The sequence below is a fragment of the Silene latifolia genome, chromosome 9 (assembly GCF_048544455.1).
Source record: "Silene latifolia isolate original U9 population chromosome 9, ASM4854445v1, whole genome shotgun sequence".
In the NCBI taxonomy this organism is placed as follows: domain Eukaryota; kingdom Viridiplantae; phylum Streptophyta; class Magnoliopsida; order Caryophyllales; family Caryophyllaceae; genus Silene; species Silene latifolia.
In genome coordinates, this window is record NC_133534.1 from 156983362 (window position 1) to 157005571 (window position 22210).

At 42.2% G+C, this 22210-nt stretch overlaps 2 non-coding genes across 2 annotated transcripts; one reads left to right on the top strand and one right to left on the bottom strand.

The window, feature by feature from the left end:
* Window positions 1-407: 407 nt before the first annotated feature.
* On the bottom strand, window positions 408-514 carry LOC141604371 (small nucleolar RNA R71). Its single transcript, XR_012526073.1, has one exon. It is a non-coding gene; the product is annotated as a small nucleolar RNA R71 (small nucleolar RNA).
* A 19695-nt stretch (window positions 515-20209) lies between these two features.
* On the top strand, window positions 20210-20316 carry LOC141603750 (small nucleolar RNA R71). The gene has a single exon (XR_012525607.1). It is a non-coding gene; the product is annotated as a small nucleolar RNA R71 (small nucleolar RNA).
* Window positions 20317-22210: the final 1894 nt, after the last annotated feature.

Consider the following 22210-nt stretch of genomic DNA (forward strand, 5'->3'; position numbering starts at 1 on the left):
ACCCATTACACAATACCCCACAAAATCAACCTACAATGCCTAAATTCTCGTCACACTCCGTACCCACCGAGGAGAACCTACCAAATGGTACTCCTACACCGCAACATCTAACCGGAAATTTTATTGCCAAGTCCGCCTTCATCCAATTAGTTGAAAGGAGCCAATTTGGGGGGATGCCTAGTGAAGACCCTCATTCTCATATGGAAACCTTTTGCGACTATTGTGATGCCATCTCTCAAACGGGTGTGACTCAAGACCAAATTAGATGGGTCTTATTTCCTTTTTCTCTAATCGGCACTGCGAAGCAATGGTTGAAGGGCCTTGACAAGGCCACCCTCGGAATAGATTCTTGGAAGAAGTTGGCTCTAGCTTTCTACAAAAAATTCTACCCACCGGATAAGACTAACATGCTAAGAGCTCAAATTACGGGTTTTAAGCAAAGGGATGAAGAATCTTTGTATGAAGCTTGGGAGCGGTTCAAGGGAATTTGTCGCTCATGCCCTCACCATGGACTTAGCGAATTGTTTTTGGTACAACAATTTTGGAATGGTCTATATGAGGATTCAAGGAACATTCTCAACATGGGATCAAATGGAATGTTCACCGAAGTTGATGACAATCAAACATGGAACAAGATTGAGGAAATGGCGGTCCATAACTCACAATATAGTAGACCTCGCAAGGCTACTAGAGGAGGAAAGCATGAAGTGGACTCCGTTACTCAATTGGGTGCTCAACTTACTGCTCATATCGACACAATCAATTTGAAGTTTGGAAAAGCTATGGCTAGACTTGAAGAAGTCTCAAAATCACCAAAGCATCATGTTAATGCCATGACGGCATCCTCATCAATCCCAAGTGGGATATGTGAGAATTGTGGAACTTTGGGACATGACCAAGGCGAATGTAGGGGAACAAATGAACAAGTGAATGCTTTCCAAGTATACAAGAGTGGTACCCCTTATTCCAACTATTACAATGAAAACACCAAATTCCATCCAAATCTCTCATACAAAAGCCAAAATGTTCAAATCCCTCAAACAACATACACTCCACCACCCATGAGAAACCAAAATCAAAGACCCTTCTCAATCAAAACCAAGGTTACCAAAATCAAAATCCATACAATCACCAAAATGACCAAGGTTTTGATGTCCAAAAAGCGGTCCTCCAAATGCAAAAGAATCAACAAGAATTTTTCACTCAAATGCAAAAAGATAGCCAAGCAAAGGAAACCACCATCAACAATATCCTAGCTCACACCAAGATGTTGGAAACACAATTGACTCAACTAGCATCTTCAAGCTCACAAAGACAAAAGGGGCAATTACCACCTCAAAGTAATCCCCCTAGACATGAAACGGTTAGTGCCATTCACTTGAGAAGTGGTACAAGGTATGAAGCACCAAGGAAGCAAGTTGTGGATGAAGTTGTGGAAGCTAGTGAAAAGGAAGAAATTGTGGAAAGCTCCAAAGATGGAGAATCATCAAAAGAAGAAAGTTCAAAGAAAAATGAAGACAAGGTCAAGGAGAAGGAGCCCAATGTGATTAGACTTCCTTTTCCAAGTCGTCAAGCCAAGCCAAAATTTGATGATCAACTTGGAAAGTTCATGGAAATTGTGAAGAATTTGGAAGTCTCAATTCCTTTCACGGAATTAATCAATCACGTGCCGACCTATGCGAAATACATGAAATATATCCTCACAAAGAAGAAGTCGATCCGGAAGCTTGAGACTATCGCCTTCACTAAGGTGAGTAGTGCAATACTTCAAGGGAGTTCACCTGCAAAGCTAAAGGATCCGGGAAGCTTCTCAATACCGTGTACCATTGGCAACACAATGATCAACAAAGCCTTATGTGATCTAGGGGCTAGTGTGAGTGTCATGTCGTACTCGGTAAGTAAAAGGTTGGGGATGGGAGAGCTTAAATGCACCAACATCACACTCCAAATGGCCGATAGATCGACAAAGACACCATTAGAGATATGGGAAGATGTCCCCGTACAAATTGGGAAGTTTTTCATCCCGGTGGACTTTGTCATTGTTGATATGGAGGAATATTCCAACATTCCAATCATTCTAGGAAGACCTTTCCTACACACCGCGGGTGTGGTGATTGATGTGAAACATGGTGAGCTCACTCTAGAAGTGGGAGATGAAAGGATAACCTTTAATCTTGACAAGACTATGAGAGCTCCTCATTTGCATGAACCATGTTTTATGATTGATCATTATAGCCGAAAGGATGAAAGGGCGAAATCGGAACTCCAATGGAAGGAAAAAATTAAAGATGCTCCATTCAAAGAGCAAGTGAATTGTGACAAGGAGAGCTTGCAAAGCTCGTCAAAATCAACCAAAGAAGAAGAGGATGGCCTCATTGGCCAAGAGAAGAATTTGGGAGAGTTGTCTCCATCAAATCAAGAGATTTTCAATGATCAAGTTAATGAAGTTTGGGTCTTTAGGACGACGAATTTGAAGGGATTTTTAATCCCTACATTGGTAATGCCATCGATCAAGACCGACAACAAGGGCCAAGGTCTATTGAAGACCTCTACCATAATAATGAACAAGCTTTCGATTACTTTTTCAAGGTGTTGAGCAACATCAACAACACCTTGGACATGCCCCCTTGACATCTCATCAAGAATGAGAGTTTGGTGGAGTCCTCCCTAAACCATCATTTGTAAATATTTCTAACTCCCTAACTCGCATTTCAATTCTTGTATTCCATTTTTGTCATCTTTGGATTTTTATTTGCTTTGATCAAGATATTTGTCATGTTTGAGAGAAGTGAAGGAGGGACTAACAATCTCAATTTGATGTGTAGTGCTTTCGCTTAGTGTGGGGATGGCAATTGCCTAGGCTATCCATGCCTTAGTAGTGCCCCCACAATGAAGAACACAAGATCTGAAGAAGAATAGGAGGTTGATAAGGGATATGCATTGTGCACGGATGGAACTGAATCCGGGTACAAGGGGAAGAATCCGAACGGATTGGGGAGAAGACGCCCGTCTTCATGCAATCCGAGCGTACTGGGATGAAGACGCACGTCCCTATAAGCTGAAATTTTGAAAGATTTTTGACTGTAAGAGAATCCGGGCGTCCTGAACTGTAATACGCCTGTCTCTGATAATCCGTCCGTCTTGGATAGAAGACGCCCGTCTTCTCTGCTGAGGAAAACAAGGAAAATTTCCTGGACTCAAATCCGTCCGTCTTCAGGCAAATTCGCCAAACACGTATCAAGCAAATCCGAGCGTCTTCTTCTGAATCCGCCCGTCTTTAGGCGAGTTTTATCAAACCCAGAAAGTGCAGAATCCGCCCGTATTGGGCAGAATCCGCACGGATTGCCCCTGTAGTTCGAATTTTTTCTGTCTTTATAAAATCCCTCCCACCTTCATTCATTCATTCATTCATAACACTACTTCAAAACATCAAAACCCTCATCCTCTCCATCATAAAAAAAAAATCCCTCAACAGAATTCACCAAAATCAAATCAAATCATCCTTCTAACAACAAATCAATCACTCATTTTTCAATAAAAATCAAAACCAAGAGCAAAATCTTCAACCTTTGAGTCGATTTTTGAATTCCTAAAGGCAAAGCCTTTCACCTTTAAATCGATTTTGGTACACTACAAATTGAAGATTTTTCATTCTTTTCTTGGTTAGTTCATCAATGGCAAGGACTAAGGGAGCAACAAAGGCAACAAAGGCACCAAAGGCACTTTCGCAAAGGCAAAAGGCTCTTCAAGCAAAGAAATCATTGGCTATGGTGGTAGCAACACCAAACTTGGAAGTGCAACAATAACAACAACCTTCTATGGGAGCAACAACATCTTCTACTCTGGAAATCGATCAACTTTTGCAATATCCGGAGGTAACTTTTATTTCCAAAACCCATAGAGATACTTTTGCCAAGTTTGCTAGGAAATCAATTCAATCCACCAAATTTATTTGTGAAGACACCTTGGGAAAGTTGGGTGTCCTTGAGCAAACTAGAGCCTTTTTCAAAGCCATGGGGTTAGAGAAATTGTTTGAATCAAAAGAATTGACATACCCCTCCCTGACCTTGGAATTTTTGAGTTCTTTGAAAGTCACAAAAGTTGAGAGTAGGGAGAATCTCGAGTTTCGTCTAGCTAATGTTAGTAGACGCATTTCCTTTAGGGAATTGAGTGAAATTTTGGGTCTTAGTGATGAACCAAGTTATTTTAAGAATTATGGAAAGTATGACCCCGACCCTCTTTGGGAGGCAATTTCCGAGAGGAAATTTGAGGACTTTCATGCGAGTCGTGCTCTTTTAGTCCACCATCCGGGCATAAGAGTATGGAACAAGGTCATAGGCAACACCATTATTGCAAGGAAAGATACCAACCATTTCACCAAACTTGATTTTATTCTTCTTGAAGCGGCTTTGAACATTGGAAGAGTGCACACCAATCCTTTCAACTCTTTGAGGCTTTTGGTAGATAGATGGCTCAACATTGATTGTGGGAAGAAGGGCACTACCGTTATTGTCAATGGCGGCCTAGTCACTATCCTAGCTAAGTACTTTGATCCTAACTTCAATAAGGATAACAAGTATAAAGCAAAGGAGGGTGGTCATCTTGTTGATTTGCATACTATGATACACAAGTACAAGTGGGTTCCTCATAACCCTCTTGATACCAAGTATGGATGGCTCACTAGTGAAGCTAGATCGTTCACCTTGCCTTCAAAGATTTGTCGTCTAAGCGTCCACCGGACCAATTATTTACTTCCCCTTTCTAAAGAGGCCGAGTATTTTATTCAACAACAAAAGGGTGAACTTGAAATGCCCTCCTCTTCCATTGTCATACCACCCTACCCCTTTGAGTATCAAGAGTTCAAGCCGGAAGGAGTTGAAGCTAGAAATGATTATTTGACTCTTCTCATACAAGCAATGCACAAGCAAGCCTTTGAGGATCGGAAAAATGCTTACTTGGCTCAATATCCACCCCTCCTACACTTAGCTAGGCAAGGACTACTTGACCCATCATGTCTTTTGCCTAGTTGGGCGGATAGAGAAGTCCTATTTCCGGGTGCATCTAGGGTCGTTTCGGGTGACAATGAGGTTGTTGGTAATGAAGAAGTTGATGATAACATTGATGAGGAAGCAAGTGAAGAAGGAGAGAAGGATGGTGAAGAAGATGATGAGCAAGATGAGGAAGAAAGTAAAGAGGCAAATGAAGAGGGAAGTGGCATTGAGACCACTTCTAGTGAGGAAAGTGATAATGGTGATGATATGATGGAAGATTAGCAAGCCTTGGAGGCTCCTACCCTCTCATTGTTTGTCTATTTCTCTCTTTGTTTTAATTATAATTTTGATCATTGTTGGAGTAGTCCTAGCACCATAGAGGACTCACACCTCGGTACCATTGAGGTGTTCTCATTTTATTGTTCCCATTTTCAAAATCCAAAATGAGAAATTAGTTTCATGCATTGCATAGTGTGTGCATGAACTACACCCATCCTTGGACATTAGCAATAATGTCTAACTCGGTTTGGGGAAGTTAATGCATACACAACGGGAGGTAATCTAAATTATCCTCTCCGTCATAACAAAAACCATGCATCATGTAGTGTAGCTTAGTATAGATTGCATTTAGTATAGAAATCATGCATCATCTTTGCATAATTTCCATCATTTTGGCCATTCAGGACAATGCCCATATTAGTGTGGGGATGGGAATTCTAACATTTAACTCTGATTCAAAAAATCCAAAAAAAATTGAAAAATTTTGAAAATCATAAAAATTTGAAAATTGAAAAACCCAAAAACATGTTTATTTCCCTTTGTATTCTTGTGTATATATTGTTTTGTATATATTGTGTTTGTTCTATCCTTGTTCACATTGATTGACTACGCCACAACCGAGACATGAGGATATTGAAGACCGCATGGTATGATCTTTCCAATCTCCTTTTTCCTCTTTATGTTAATGACTATGTGGCTTTATTTTGATTGATGCGGTATAACAATGTGAATTTAGGACTTGCATTTAGTTTATATGTCATATTAGTTGATAGAATCACTTGCATTAGGATGTTTATATTAGTTGCATCATGGCATGTAGTTGCATGTTAGAAATGTTTTGAAAAATGCCTAATTAGGAACTTTGACAAGAGCAACTAAGCCATTACAAATACTTGTTCAACTAGAATGGTTGTAAAACACCCTAGATAATAGAATACTAGTGTCTTTTGACCCATGACCCAAGGCCTAGTCAAGGGTTTGCATGTGAGTCACCTATCCAACCCCGTGATGCGATGTGGACTTGGTTAACTTGTCTAGGTGACCTTGATTGACCTTGTGGTAAGGCAACCTAAAAATATTTTCTATCAATAAGCTTGAAGTGCTCATTTCAAAGAATTTTGTCATGTGGAAGTAATTTAATGCCAAGGAAACCTCAAATGTTATGAATTGTTGAATGTTGAGAAATTTAAGTTGTTTTGATGGAGGCGTACCACTTCGATGTGCTTTGGTGCGGGATCCATTGAATTGGGCCCCCACACGGTTGTGAATTCGGCCGCCCAGAGACAGAGTGACTATCACCCCGAAAAGCTATTGTCTAGAGGTTAACCGGATGCCTAATAAGCGATTGGCGAAAGCAAAGGACACTAGCCCGGAATGGACAAACCCCATCTTAAATTTTTTAAATGTGAAAGTGAAATGAGGACAATTTTGAATACTAGTCATATCCACCCGTTGTGAATAAAGATTTGAGCATTTCATTCCCAAAAAGCCTTTTGTCAAGCCACTTGGTCGAGCTTGGGACGATCCATGACCTTTACTTTTATAGAGAATTCGAGACTTGTCATGTCATATGCTACTAGCATCATAGGGATCATCATTCCACCACCATCCGATCGCTCTTGACGAAAGCATTTGGAAATTGAGGACGAAAGTAGTCTAGTTTAACACCATTTGGAGGTGATTTAGTGCCACCCTCTGAGCCTTAGTAATTTGTTGAACTAGTATTTGTGAAGGATTACATGCTCTTAAATTTGTTCCTCTTTTGTGCCTCCGCCACTTGATGAGGAAGTGGCTATTCCTTTTGTAGATGCATCCATTATGATATTTTGTGTGCTTAATGTTTGGATGTGTCGCCATTTTGGCATGACCCACCTTGCCTTGCAAGAAGGCATCCTACCTCATGGTTGTCTTGTTGTGAGTTGAAGGGGCGGAGTGAGACCCGCTAATTGTCTCATATCGGCTATGTTATTTGGTTAGTTTAAATAATAGTCCTAGTCTTTGTCACCTCTTTACTCGGGACGAGCAAAGGTTCGGTTTGGGGATATTTGATGTGACCATAATTAGCGCATATTTAGCCCCCGAATTAGCCTTGTTCCCATGATTTTTAGTGCATATTTGGGTCATTTCTTATCTTTAGTTCTTTGTTTTGCATATTCTTTGAGATTTTGATCCCTTGGTAGGAAAGGAGTAAGAATCTTGCATTTTCATGGCAAAACAAGACTAAATTGATCGAATTCAATGACCAAGCATCAAGGAGAGACAAGATTAGAAGGCCTTTGTACATATGATAGTAGATGAGCAATGTTGAGAAAGGGTCCTTGAGTCCCCAAGGAAATCCCCAAGGAATTTATGAAGAAAAGGGAAGAAAAGAAGAAGAAGCCTTGCTGAGGCACAATCCGTGCGGATTGTCCCCAATCCGACCGTCCTCCAGCTGCAGAATCCGTGCGGCTTTCCAGCAAGACGCTCGGATCCCACCTCCACAATCCGCCCGGATTCTCTTGAATCCGCTCGGATTCCATCGCCAGAATCCGCCCGTCCCGACCTTAATCCGCCCGGATTCCAGCACAGCGCGATTTCCTCTTCTCCAAGCTACGAAGAAAGAAGCCCTTCCTTCGGAAAATACCGGCTCCTCCCTGCTCAATCCAAAAAGTGTAATTACTAGTTTAGCCCTTAGTTAACCCTAATGCATCCTCCCTAATTTCCACTATAAATACCCCATTAATCTAATTAGAGGAGCATGTTCTTCTTATCAATAATTAGAATAGTTAATATCAATCAAATCTCTCTTTAGTTTTGTAATCAACAATTAATCAAGTTCTAATACAAGTTTTATTTCCTTAATCTCTCTTTTGTTCATCCTTTATTTTAGGGTAATTGAAGATTATTTGGGTTATTGTTGGGAGATTGACAACCTCTCAATCAAGCATCAAGTACTTCTTTTATCTTTGCTTTATTATTGGAATCATTAGTAGGTATAATTCTCTTAATCCCTTTTTAATTATTGTTAATTACTTTCATTTATTCATCATGTTTCATATTGTTGGTATGATTGACAACCTTGCTAGCATGATCAACATGATAATGAGTGAGTAGTCTCTTAGCTAGGGTTAATGGGTGATTAGGGGAAACCAACATGGGGAATGATTCATGCTTAAATTAATATGCTTTCATGCTTTATTTGCTTGCTTGTTTTGATCTCAACTCATGCACATGTTATATTTGATGAAATGCTAAGCCTATGAATCCTTGCATTTACTACCATCTTCTATCTTTTCAATGAGACTTGTAAGACATAACCCAACTCGAGTCTCATTAGACCATGCATGTTGTTGAGTAGGGAAGATTAAGTCGACTTGTAGGTGTTGTAAAATCTAATCGATTCGGCTCCGGGACCCAAACTTTCCTAGGATTGTAAGATATAACCCAACTCAATCCATCACAACAATAATTGCTTGCTTATAATTTGAGAACATGTTTGTATGATCAATTCCCATGATTCCCCTATGATCCCATAACACCCTAGTGCTTTTTAATCAATTGTTTACACCCCTTTTAATTCATCTTGCTAGTTTATTTTCATTGCTATTTTAGTTAGTGACCTTCTACATCAACCCAATTTGTGACACCCCCAAGACACCACTAGTTTCAATAGAAATCTCATTTCAATACCCGTCCCTTGGGATCCGACCTTTACTTGCCTCTTTACTAATTGTAGAGTTGTTTGTGAAGCTATAAATTGTGTTTTGATTCGGACGTGACCCAACGACCACACCTTTAATTGTGAATGCGAAACGGACCGATCACCAGTCAAATACATCTTCGAAAAACCCGTACTAAACGTAAGGCTGTCTAGGTGGACACTCATGTTGTCTGAATTCGATCTCAAGTTTGTATCTCTTAAGGTTATCAAGGGAAGAGCGGTCGCCGATTTACTAGCAGAAAATCCCGTCAATGAGGACCCAACGACCGACAAATGGTCACTTCCTGACGAAGACATCCTTTGTGCCGACTCCGACGCATGAGACCTATACTTTGATGGTGCATCTAATCTGAGAGGCTTCGGGGTAGGATCCTTCTAATATCACCAGAGGGAGAACACGTTCCGATCTCGGTCAAGAAATTGAGGGTCCACGGCGATTCCTCACTCATCATCAATCAAGTGTCCGGATCATGGAAAATCCGATCTGACAGCCTAGCTCCCTACTGAGCGAAGATCAGTCAAGAGGCTGAGTTCTTCGACCAAGTCGACTACTTCTACTTGCCGCGAGAGGAAAATCAATTTGCTGATGCCCTGGCAAAGCTTGTCGCGCTCGTCAACATACCTGACGACATGACATCGATGCCCCTATGTGTCGAGAGAAGGAGCGAGCCAGCTCACATTTGTGCCATTATCGACGACGAGGAAAGCCATGATGAACCTTGGTACGAAGCCATCCTCAATTACAAAACCAAAAACGAATTCCCTCCCAACTCTGATCAAAGAGGACAAAGAGCCATCCGTTTACTTGCATCACAATTCGTGATAAACCAAAATCAACTCTACAAAAGAACACCCCAAGAAATTCCCCTCCTTTGCAGTGACCATCACAAAGCCAAAAAAGTCATGGGAGAGGTTCACGACGGAGAATGTGGCCCTCAAATGAGTTCAATGATGCTTACACGGAAAATTATGCGGCTAGGTTACTACTGGACAACCATGGAGCCGATTGCCGTAACTACGTCAAACACTGCCACAATTGCCAAATTTTCGCCAACATACAACACATACCACCATCCCTTTTATACACCATGACATCACCCTGGCCATTCTCAACCTGGGGCATCGACGTCATCGGGAAAGTCAACCTGATAGGCACCAAGGGGCATTGCTTCGTCCTCGTCGCCATCAACTACTTTAACAAATGGGTAGAAGCACAGTCATATGCAGTCTTGACCGCCAAACAAGTGGCCAAGTTCATTCAAAACAACATCATCTGCCGATATGGGGTACCCCATGAAATCATCAGCGATCAAGGCTCTCACTTTCGGGCGGAAAATCAAGCTTTGCTAGACAAATACAAGATCAAACGACATCGATAATCCCCCTACCGTCCTCAAACCAACGGAGCGATGGAGGCAGCTAACAAAACTCTCGTCACCATTATCTAGAAAATGCAAGAAAACTATCGCGATTGGCCGAGCAAACTTCCATTCGCACTCTAGGGATACCGAACCTCCATTTGAACACCGACAGGCGCCACACCCTTCTACCTAGCATACGGTATGGAGGCGGTTCATCCGGTAGAGTTAGAGGTCACATCTCTACGCATCCTACTAGAGAGTCAAGTCCCTGAGGCGGAATGGACCCGTCGAAGGTACGAACAACTCACTCTTCTAGACGAACGGCGACTCAACGCCTTGCACAACGTCCAACTATACCAACGACGTATACAACGGGCATTCAACAAGAAGGTTAAACCCAGAAACATCCAGGAGGGAGACTTGGTCCTCAAGTCAGTTCGAGCACCATTACCTATCGATCCGAGGGGAAAATTCAAACCCAACTGGGTCGGGCCATACCTGGTCAAGAAAATACTTTCCGGGGGCGCAGTGAGACTGAGTGACCTAGACGGGGAGGACTTTACAAACCCGACTAACGTGGACCAACTCAAGAAATACTACCCTTGAACCATAGCAACCAACAACCTAACCTAGTTTTACAACTAGCATCGACCTCAACCCTTTTCAAGTCAAGTTCCTCAATATGTTCTGATTTGAAATTGCATGTTTTATCGAGTCTAAGTTGCGGCACCTTGCCCGTTTCAAATGTCCTTTGATCCGTCAAAGGCAACGTCCATTTGCACTACAAAAACAAACCCCCTGAACTACGAGCATGGTTTGATTTCACCTCTTCAGGTGAATACGTAGGCAGTCCCTCTTATGCATGAGGGATACAACCACAAAACCCAATTCGAATTCACAAAACATTTCGAACTACGATCATGGTTTGATTTCACCTTCTCCCGGTGAATACGTAGGCAGTCCTTTCTTACGCAAGAAGGATACAACCATCCCCACAATAAAAAAAACATCACCCACATCAACATTCAAAAAAGAGAAGGGGAAAACCATTCCCTTTCCCACAAAAATACAAAAATGAGCCTTTCTCCCTTTCCATAAAATACCACTTTCCCAAGTGCAAAAGTTTAGGACGATTCAAATCGAATTGCCTTTACCAAATGGATGGAAACAAGCGTTCACAATTTTCGACACGAGCAATCCTCTTATTTAATTAATAATGGGAGGGATTACAATTTCATCAACAAATCAAGCTCGACGAGTCTACAACTTGTCAAAGCTAAGGTATCAACTAACACACCTCACATAGTAAAACTAGCACAAAACACACAACAACTAGCTATTACAACATAATAAAAACTCACAACAATAATACAACATAATAATAAAGTGGGTAATGGAGGTCTTCACTCTTCCATTCTACCCTTGCCTTTTCCTTCGGGGTACATCTTCCCCTTGTTCTTCTTGTTGGCCCGCCTAGCATGGACTTCTTCCTCGGAACGGATCCTAAACGGATATAAGACGGCAACGGCCTCCGGTCTAGCACAAGACCCCATATTCGACCCAAGACGAGCCAATGCACGGCCCACCATATTCTTGGGGCCGGAACTCCTCCTCTTCGGTGGTCTCATCACATCGGGGGTAGCTCCATCAACATACTCCTCAAAGAAGGCACGGTTGGCCTTACCAACCTCTCGATACTTCAAATCGACAACCTCGTCCTTACAAAATTTGGATCTCTCTTCCAAGGACGGAGCACGTGACCACTTGACATAAGCGGGAGTCACCCATGTCGTGGCAGCGGGGTTTGGCACCTCCCAAAGCGGCCGAGTGGCCCACCATCTTTCAAAGAACTCCAAAAGCTCGGAGTTCCGGAACACATTCTCTTGGACAAGAGTATCTTGAGCGGGCACCTTTTGTTCACGCCCCATTTGCCTCATGAGCCTTTTGGGATATTAAGGAAACAACCTTCAAACCCACCGCCATCAAAGAACGAGGACTAGCACCCGAAGCGGCCAACCCCTTGAAGAACCTCAAGTGTCACCACGGCACCACCCAACGGATATGAGGACCACCCTCCTCCGCCAATCTTGCGGTCCAATAGGCCTCGGTGGAAGCAAAACTATCCGGGTATAACTTCTTCCTCAAAGTGAGGTGACGGAAGGAGTAAGAAGAAGGATTAACCGGAGGCTCTACATACCTTACCCTCTCCAAAAGCCACACTTGGAGGATCCTTGGCGATCCAAAAGAGGGAGCTTCTCCACAAGAGCCTTCCTTGTCCTAAGCTTGGATAATCTCTCCAAGCACCAACCATGATGGATCTCTACCATGCTCCATTTGATCAATCACATGGATAAGGGTCATGCTACCATGACATCTTGGCCCCTCCTTCTTCAAGACATCAACAATGAGCTACACATGGACAAGGCAAAATACAAGAGCCCTTCTCCTAGCAACCTCCGAGACATTAGCATCTAACCGATTCGAGAAGATGTTAATAAGAGCCAACATATCCACGCCATGTGGAGCAAGAAGAAAGTTGATTTGGCTTGTTGACAAGCCCAACATGGAACGGAATTTCTCCTTGTAGCACAACCAAGTCGGAGTAAGCACCGGAGCACAACCCGGCCATCCACCAATGGCTCCAACTTCTTCGGCAAGAGGGCAAAGCTCGCCTTTCGGGAAAACGAAAATATGATGTTTCGAATCCCAAAACCGAGAACATGCTTCAAGAAACGAAGGTTACACCTTGACTTGACGAAGCACCAACAATTGACCAACTCCCATACAATCGAGTTGATACTTCTCGGGAGGCGACAAATCCCGGCACCATTGCCGCAAGGCGTTCTTAAAAGAATCCATGAAATATTTTTGTGGAAGAAGAGGAGGTTTTGTAGAGATGATTTTGTGTTTCGGATGATGAAACAATGAAGCGCAAACATCCCTATTTATACAAAATGATCAGCGCATTTTTCAGAAAAAGAGGAGAGTCGGCATCCATCGCCAAGATGCTCGCGCCTCTTTGAGACTCCTCCAGGATTCCCGCTGTTGATTTGTCTCTTTCAACATGTGTTTTCTCCTGACACCTCAAACCTCCCGCCTCTTCGGGATGATTCCGGGAAATTTTGTGTTTCTTCACACTCACATTTCTTTGTTTTCGCGTTTTACGAAATCCGACACGGTTTCCATGATGCAGTTTTAAACATACGGATTTTTTTTTCTTTTTTTAAGGGGAGAAGGGCTAGTCGCCCCGATCCGTGATGGATCGTTTCCATGTCAGTCGAAGTTCCGAAATTTTTTTCGCTTTTTCGCAATTTGCCGGCAAAAATCAAAATCGAAAATTGATAACACGACATCAATTTTCCTCAAAAATCCAAGCACTCACAAATTCGAGTCTTGACCTCAAAAATCAAATATACTCGCAAAAATCCTTTTCTAAAATTCTCTCCTGGCGGTTTGAGTTTCATATTTTACGAGTCAATTTTCAAAATTTCGATGCAATTTATTTCACGACACGAGTTAACTGCTCAAATTTTCAGCAATTCCTTTGAATTCCAAACGTGACGACTTGTCACGGAATTTTCAAAAGTCATTTCAAAGTTTCAAATTTTAACTTCAAGTCATCTTGGTTAATTTTTGTTTCAATCAAATGCTTTTACGTGTTTACGTTTTGCGTATGTTCTATCTATTGCCTGTTTTCTACAGCTAACGATGCTGGAACTGGTGCAAAGCAAAAGGAGAATCAACAGCCGACAGCGCTCCTCCGAAACACAACACAAAAAAGCCAAAAATCACAAAATGAATGATACCCGTCGCTGTGAGTACCAAAGATAAAATTTATAAACTCCTATTAAGACTAACCTAGGCTAGTGGTAACAGGGTCGATCCACAAGGAGGCAGTTGTAAATTCTAGTTGTTCTATGATCAGTCTAAGGTACTATTATGGGGGTTGAATTGAGTTGGTCTAAGTCTAAAGATAACAAAGCTAATAAACGAAATAAACAGATAAGAGAAAGGTACTAGGATGGTCGGGTCATTACAACTACTACGGCAAAAACTAGGTCGGTCTGAATTAAACACAGGTAAGGCAGGAAATAAGAGGTCCTCTCGGTCCACTCCTAACAAATAGCATCTCTCGATCTCGCTATAGGTCCCTAATATCACTAATACTAACTTTCGTTCCGAAAAGTGACTAATGGTCTAAACTATACCTATCTTTCGATCTTAGCACAGTTTAGTCGAATTAATTGACGGTCAAATAACCTTCCCTATCTTTCGATCTAATGGGTCGGTCACAAAAGAGGTATCTAACTGGTCGCATGCATTCGATTCGTTAAATACAAGTTTAAAAACAATTAAAACGAAGATAACCTTACAAGATCTGTCGATCGACCAACAATGTCGATCGATCGACGGACACGCGGTTCATCCGTGTCTAACCTATTGCCGCCTAGCCATAAATCGCCTACATCCTAGCACAAGCTATTTAGCTACTCATGGCAATGATGAAAACTACAACAACGCTAAAGATTAAGACTAAAGGATTCATGCTTGAATTGATAAAGAAAACAATAAACATGAACGATAAATCGGCTTAGGGAATTAACTAACAATTCTATACTAACGAAAATAAAGAAGAACAGGAATTAGGGCAGAGGAATACCGAGATTTCAAAGGAAGATTAAGATTAAGAACTGAAAGATCCGATGCAAAGTCGATATATCAAACCCTAATTCGAAATAAGCTAGAACTAAAAGTACTGTCTGTGATATGAAACTTGATGATAAAAACTGAAAGTTATGTTACGTTATATAGCCAATAAGCGCAACAACTATTTCCTAAAACCTAAACTTCACGGGCCTTGAGTTTCTCAATCTTTTAATTCCGTCTGGAATCGAAATCGTCGATCGACTACTCAGGTGGTCGATCGATCGCTCCTCAAAGAATAAAGAGGGTTCTGAATCCGATAGGTGGTCGATCGACCGATGTGGATGGTCGATCGACCGGATTAGCTGCTACTTGACTTCTTTATTCTTCGTGGACTTGTCTTTTGGGCCTTGGATCGCGCACCAAGCTCGTTCCTTAAGCAATTTCTTCACGTCATTTACAATGCAACTTACTCGGGGACGGATTTGGCTTGATTTCCCGCTAAATTCTCCACATTTCCGCAATAAAGTACAAAAGCACGAAAGTAGAGGAAAATAGAGAAATATGGGCATATATAGCACAATTGAGCTCTGAAATGCGTGTAAAAAGAGATGTAAAACATCATATAAATGACACGCATCAAATCTCCCCAAACCAAACCTTGCTTGTCCCCAAGCAAGAACTAGACTCGATCTAATGACCTAATGGAACGAGTTCAATCTCGAGAGAAATGCAAATCGTAAGGCCTAAACCAATTTAATGCACAACCAACAATCAATTAGTAATGTGAATCATGCAAACGAATTATAAAGTCGTCAAAAATCGCAATGAACCGTTGATCGTAGAGACTTATCAAATTGGACTCTCTCGGGTCGCTCAAATCACTCAATTAAGCACAGGTGATATATTTGTAAGATAGAAAGAATTAATTTTGTAGTGACTCTCACCTAACTACGACCTATGAAAACATGCCAAAATAAAATATGAAGATGACCTCTACGACCGTACATATGCATTCCAACCAACAAATGACCATTGACACATGCCGAGGTATATATATGGAATTGTGAGGTATGGGTAAGAAGAGGCAAAACATTTTATGGTAAAGTGGGGGTACAGGTGATCAAGCTAGTACCAAAACGGAACCAAGTGACAATATCCAACTTCTTGCTCAATAACGAACGAAACGGTGCTATAACGAGCACAAAACTCACAATCTCCAACTATCAAATCAATAAAACTCCCCATAGGATATAAACGAAACATGGGAGCAAAAATCGCCAAAAGATAAGGATTAAATTATGCGAATTGATTTTTTTTTTTTTTTCTTCTTCCTTTTTTTTTTTTTTTTCTTTTTTCTTTCACGGACATCGATCAATCGACCTAAATGAGCGATCGATCGATCGACTGTGAAAAAGACAGACGTTTTTCTCTTTTTCATTTCTTTTCTCCTTTATTTCATTTTCCCAACCAACATCTCAACAGAGCATATGCTACCAAAAACGAGTAACAATCCCAAAAACTAAACTACTAGCTTGAAAAAGGACAGGCTATATGTAGGATGTAGTAAATAGGACAAAAAGGATATTTTTGGCAGTGTGAAGCTTATGGGTAAAATGAGAAAAGGGGACCTCTACCACATGTGTCAACTAACCACAAACCGAATGCATACAGGTATTAAGTAGATCAAATTCATAATTATGCAAATTAAGGAAACATGCCTCATAAGGAGTACTACTCACATTCCTAGATGAACTGGTCATGAATGATACCAGCTATAAGCTCTAAAAACTCAGAATATATGATGTAGGTTGCCAATTTTCAAAGTCAAGTTTCAAGTTCAGCAAGAATGTAACGAAAACTCGTAGATATGCATTTACGATTCTACTAATAACATGTAAGTCAAGCAAGGCTCGGGCAAAACAGATGCAAAATGCAATATCATCCTTGAAATACTACCGTTCCGACTCGACCTATATGCTAAAATAAACGTGCATTTTATGGGATTTTTTGAAATTTTTCAATTTTTTTTTTGAATTTTATAAATAGCGAATGTGAAATAAACAATGCAAAACAAAATTTAAACGTGAATGCAAGCAAATGAATGAAGTGCGACGCAAAACCCTTCCCCAAACCAAATCGCACAATGTCCCCATTGTGCAAAATCATGTGATGAAGGAAAGAGAAAATGGGAATTTGCGAGAAAAGGGAAATTAAAACATAATGACATAAAGTAAAGACTTGGGAACTCACAAGACTTTAAGCGCAGCAAAGGAAACCTCCCCAAACCAGCGTGAGCTAGGAGGTTTCAGTAGCCAGCAGTGCTACCAATAAGGACCTGAAAAGACAATTAGAAACCACGCATAAGACTGAAGAAAACAATTTTGAAACGTAAATATTGTGCACAAATGAGACAAAAGAAGAAATAGACAATTCGACGGAAAATAAAGTGGAGTAGAAGACTCCCTTAGGACCGCATATCGACCAAACACAGCGCAGGGGAGAGGTCGTGAATGAACATAGCCAGCAGTGGTCTCGATCGACCTAAAGGGGCTCTCGATCGACCAGTGCTCGTGAACGAGCTCCCTGTAACCTGCAATTCAGTCGATCGACCAATGGTGCCAGTCGATCGACTGAAAATACTGCTGCAGCGTCTTATTTCTTCGTAATTGCTCAATGATTTGAGCTAATAAGCTCTAATTACCTGCAAATGCACAATAGTACGCGCCAAAAAATGCGCAAAACCCAGAACGAAGTCTAAAGTACTCAAAAATCCTAAGCAAACAAAATAAAAGCGAAGTTTTCGCGCACACAAAAGTAATAGAAAATAGTTCGAAAGCAATAAAATGAAGTTTATAACGAACTCGATCAACTAATAGTTGATCAAAAAGGACCACGGTATGGCCCACTTCGTCGGCTTCTGGCTACTAGAGGTAGCCTCAATGGTGCTCATCTTATCAGTTGCACACTTCCCAGCTTCGACAGACGGAGAATTCAGCTGATCAGCGTCGTCAGCTTCCCAATCAAGGACTCCCTCAGAACCATCGGAGTCCAAATCAGCCCATCTCACCTTGGCTGGCTCATCCTCCACTTCCTCATCGGTCCCATAACTTAGGCATCCAAGACCTCCTCTTGAAACGATCTGCTCTGTCGCAGCTGGAGCATCCAGCGGCTCTTCCTTCCCCAAACCAGCTCCTGCGATGTCTAAAACAACAAGTTTTTCCTCCTTCTTGCTCCCAGTTCGGGGCGGAGGGGTTAACACAGAGGAGATATAGGGACCGGGTAATTCAGGAAGCACAATATACGATTTCTTTTCAGAAACCGTGTTACGGTGACAGCCACATGGCATCCCTTTTCTTAGCCGGCTGGGCAAAAACAATAGAGTGCTTTCCCACTTTGAAGGTCAAGGTTCCTAAACCGACGTCGATGACTGCACCAGCAGTGTGCAGAAATGGCCTACCCAAAATGATGGGAATATGGTCATCCTCAGGCATGTCAAGGACAACAAAGTCGACAGGGAAGAAAAACTTCCCTATCTGGACGGGTATGTCCTCTAGGACTCCTATGGGCTCGACCGCAGATCGGTCAGCCATCTGGACTGTCATCTCAGTAATAGCAAACCTGGTCAGTTTAAGCTTCCTAGCTAGACTCAAGGGCATGACACTTATGCTAGCCCCTAAATCACATAAAGCCTTTTCGATAGAAAAGGTACCTATGCTACAAGGGACGGAAAAACTGCCCGGGTCCTCTAACTTAAGGGGCGCAGTGTGAGACAGATAAGAACAAGACTCCTTGGTAAGTGCGACAGTGTGCACTGTTTCAAGTGACCGCTTTTTAGACAACAGCTGTTTCATAAATTTGGTGTAAGCGGGTACTTGGTTAACTAGCTCAAGGAAGGGGACTTGCACATTCAGACTACGGATAACTTTCTCAAACTTACTGAAAGATACCTGTTCCTTGGTTGGCACGAGTCTCTCCGGATATGGGGCAGAAGGAGCACCTTAGCCCTCTCCTCCACCCGCGCGCGCGCGTCCTTGGACTTTGGCTGAAAGTCCGTCACCTTCTCCTTGTTGAAGCTAGACCCTTCCTCGACCGTCTCAAATGAGACCCATTGACCGTCATTGGATCGAACTTCGAGCGGGACCGACCCATCAGACTCGGGTCCCGCCCTAAAATCTTCGGGATCGTGGTACCCCGAAACAAGTGGTCTCGTAAATTATTTGGCATTAAAGGACGAGACTCTTCAATATCAGCATGATAGTGGTCGATCGACCACCTTCCTCGATCGATCGACCGGTATGCACGAGTTCCGAAGCTCCGGAACCCGTATTTCGATCGATCGACTAGGGATATCGATCGATCGATCAAATTCTGGCGACTCCTTTTTCTTTGATTTGTTCGTTGAAGCTTTCTCTTTGCTTGTTTCTCGGCTCATCTTTCCCAACAAAGATCCTCAATCATAGCAGGGACCGTCAAGGGTGGACCCGCTCCTCAATGTGATGGCATTTAGGGTCTCCTTTTGTTCGGGTTGAGTGGGTAAGTGCCCGGGAGCTCGAGTGTTGCTTTTGCTAGCTAGTTGAGCAATTTGGCTCTCAAGTAACTTCATCCCGGCCTCTCTTGCTTGGGACTCCTTTAGCAGCAGATTCTTAAGCTCGAAAACTCGAAATTTTGTGATTGTTGCTTCTTTGCGGCATAAGGAGGCTTCGGTATCTGCTTTGTTGCTTTTGATGAGGTGGAACATACGGCTGCTGCTGTGGCGGAGGTTGAGTTGGGTTTTGGACATTCTGGCTCCTCCAACTCAAGTTCGGATGCGGTGGCTCGTAGTATGAGTTGTTCTGCCTATAGTGTTGAAAGGCAGCACAAGATTCAAAGGGACTAGGGCAGTTCTTCGAGACATGGCCCTCAACTCCACACCTTTCACGAGACGAACGGACCGTCCCCGCACAAAGATTGACTTGGTACATCCCACCTTTAGATGCTCCCCCTAGCTCATATTTGTCGAATCTCGCAGAAGAGCCTCAAGTGCAAAGAACAGAGGATGATTCAGCAGCTCTCCTCTGGTTCCCTCTCGAATTCCCATACTCGGCCTTGTGGGTAGCTAGATCGTCAATGATCTTCCACCCCTTGGTTGCTCCTAAATTTTCAAAATCTCCCATTGGCTGCAAAGATCCAAAATGGCCCTCTGATCGTCGTACAACCCATTGTAGAAATGATTGCACAAACTCCACTTAGCAAACCCATGGTGCGGTATGGTTCGCACCAACTTCTTGAATCGGACCCATGCCTCATGGAAATTTTCATCTGGCCCTTGTTTAAAGCCCGTGATCTGAGCTCTAATGGCGATCGTCCTTGAAGCAGAAAAGTACTTCTTGTAGAACGCCAATGCCAATGTATTCCAGTCGGTGATCTCCAAAGCGGCTCGGCCTGGATCTCTATACCATTCCCTTGCAAAGATCGCGAAGGGAGAAGATAAACATAGTTTCCTTGATCTCGGTCCTGGGTCACGCCACCGGTGGTGGGGGAATAGAGCAAAGAGAGTCAATGAAGGTCTCCATATGTTTAGCCGCATCTTCATTTGCAGCTCCCCCGAATCGGTTTCTCTCTACCATAGTGATGTAGGCGGGCTTTGGTTCGAACTTTCTCGGCTTCTCCCGTAGTTCGAATCCCTTATATAAGTTCGCGGCCGTCGGCTCGGAAAAACTAGCTATACTCGCTTCCTCGGCCATGACCGAAAATTCGGAGAAGTAATTGTTTCACCAAAGAGGTGGGTGAAGACTGTTGGTCTTCCTCAAACAGATCGTGCTCGAGATAGCTTGACAGAGTATTCAGCTCTTCCTCTGTCGACAATATCCTTCGTGCTCGTCTCAACCCGCGCAAAGATTTCTCTATCTCGAGTCAAATGGTAGTAATTCTCCACCCCGTGACTGCGCATAAGATGAAACTACAACAAGAATATAAGAAAAGTTTAAGGAACAAAAGTCCCTTAAACGAGAAAGACCGAAAATAAAAACAACTAAAATTAGGACTATTGCCTCCCCAAAACAACGGCGCCAAAATTTGATACCCGTCGTTGTGAGTACCAAAGATAAAATTTATAAACTCCTATTAAGACTAACCTAGGCTAGTGGTAACAGGGTCGAACCACAAGGAGGCGGTTGTAAATTCTAGTTGTTCTATGATCGATCTAAGGTACTATTATGGGGGTTGAATTGAGTTGGTCTAAGTCTAAAGATAACAAAGCTAATAAACGAAATAAACAGATAAGAGAAAGGTACTAGGATGGTCGGGTCATTACGGCTACGGCGGCAAAAAAACTAGGTCGGTCTGAATTAAACACAGGTAAGGCAGGAAATAAGAGGTCCTCTCGGTCCACTCCTAACAAATAGCATCTCTCGATCTCGCTATAGGTCCCTAATGTCACTAATACTAACTTTCGTTCTGAAAAGTGACTAATGGTCTAAACTATACCTATCTTTCGATCTTAGCACAGTTTAGTCGAATTAATTGACGGTCAAATAACCTTCCCTATCTTTCGATCTAATGGGTCGGTCACAAAAGAGGTATCTAACTGGTCGCATGCATTCGATTCGTTAAATACAAGTTTAAAAACAATTAAAACGAAGATAACCTTACAAGATCAGTCGATCGACCAACAATGTCGATCGATCGATCGACACGCTGGTTCAAATCCGTGTCTAACCTATTGCCGCCTAGCCATAAATCGCCTACATCCTAGCACAAGCTATTTAGCTACTCATGGCAATGATGAAAACTACAACAACGCTAAAGATTAAGACTAAAGGATTCATGCTTGAATTGATAAAGAAAACAATAAACATGAACGATAAATCGGCTTAGGGAATTAACTAACAATTCTATACTAACGAAAATAAAGAAGAACAGAATTAGGCGGGAATACCGAGATTTCAAAGGAAGATTAAGATTAAGAACTGAAAGATCCGATGCAAAGTCGATATATCAAACCCTAATTCGGAAATAAGCTAGAACTAAAAGTATTGTCTGTGATATGAAACTTGATGATAAAAACTGAAAGTTATGTTACGTTATATAGCCAATAAGCGCAACAACTATTTCCTAAAACCTAAACTTCACGGGCCTTGAGTTCTCAATCTTTTAATTCCGTCCTGAATCGAAATCGGTCGATCGACTACTCAGGGTGGTCGATCGATCGCTCCTCAAAGAATGGGGTTCGAATCCGATAGGTGGTCGATCGA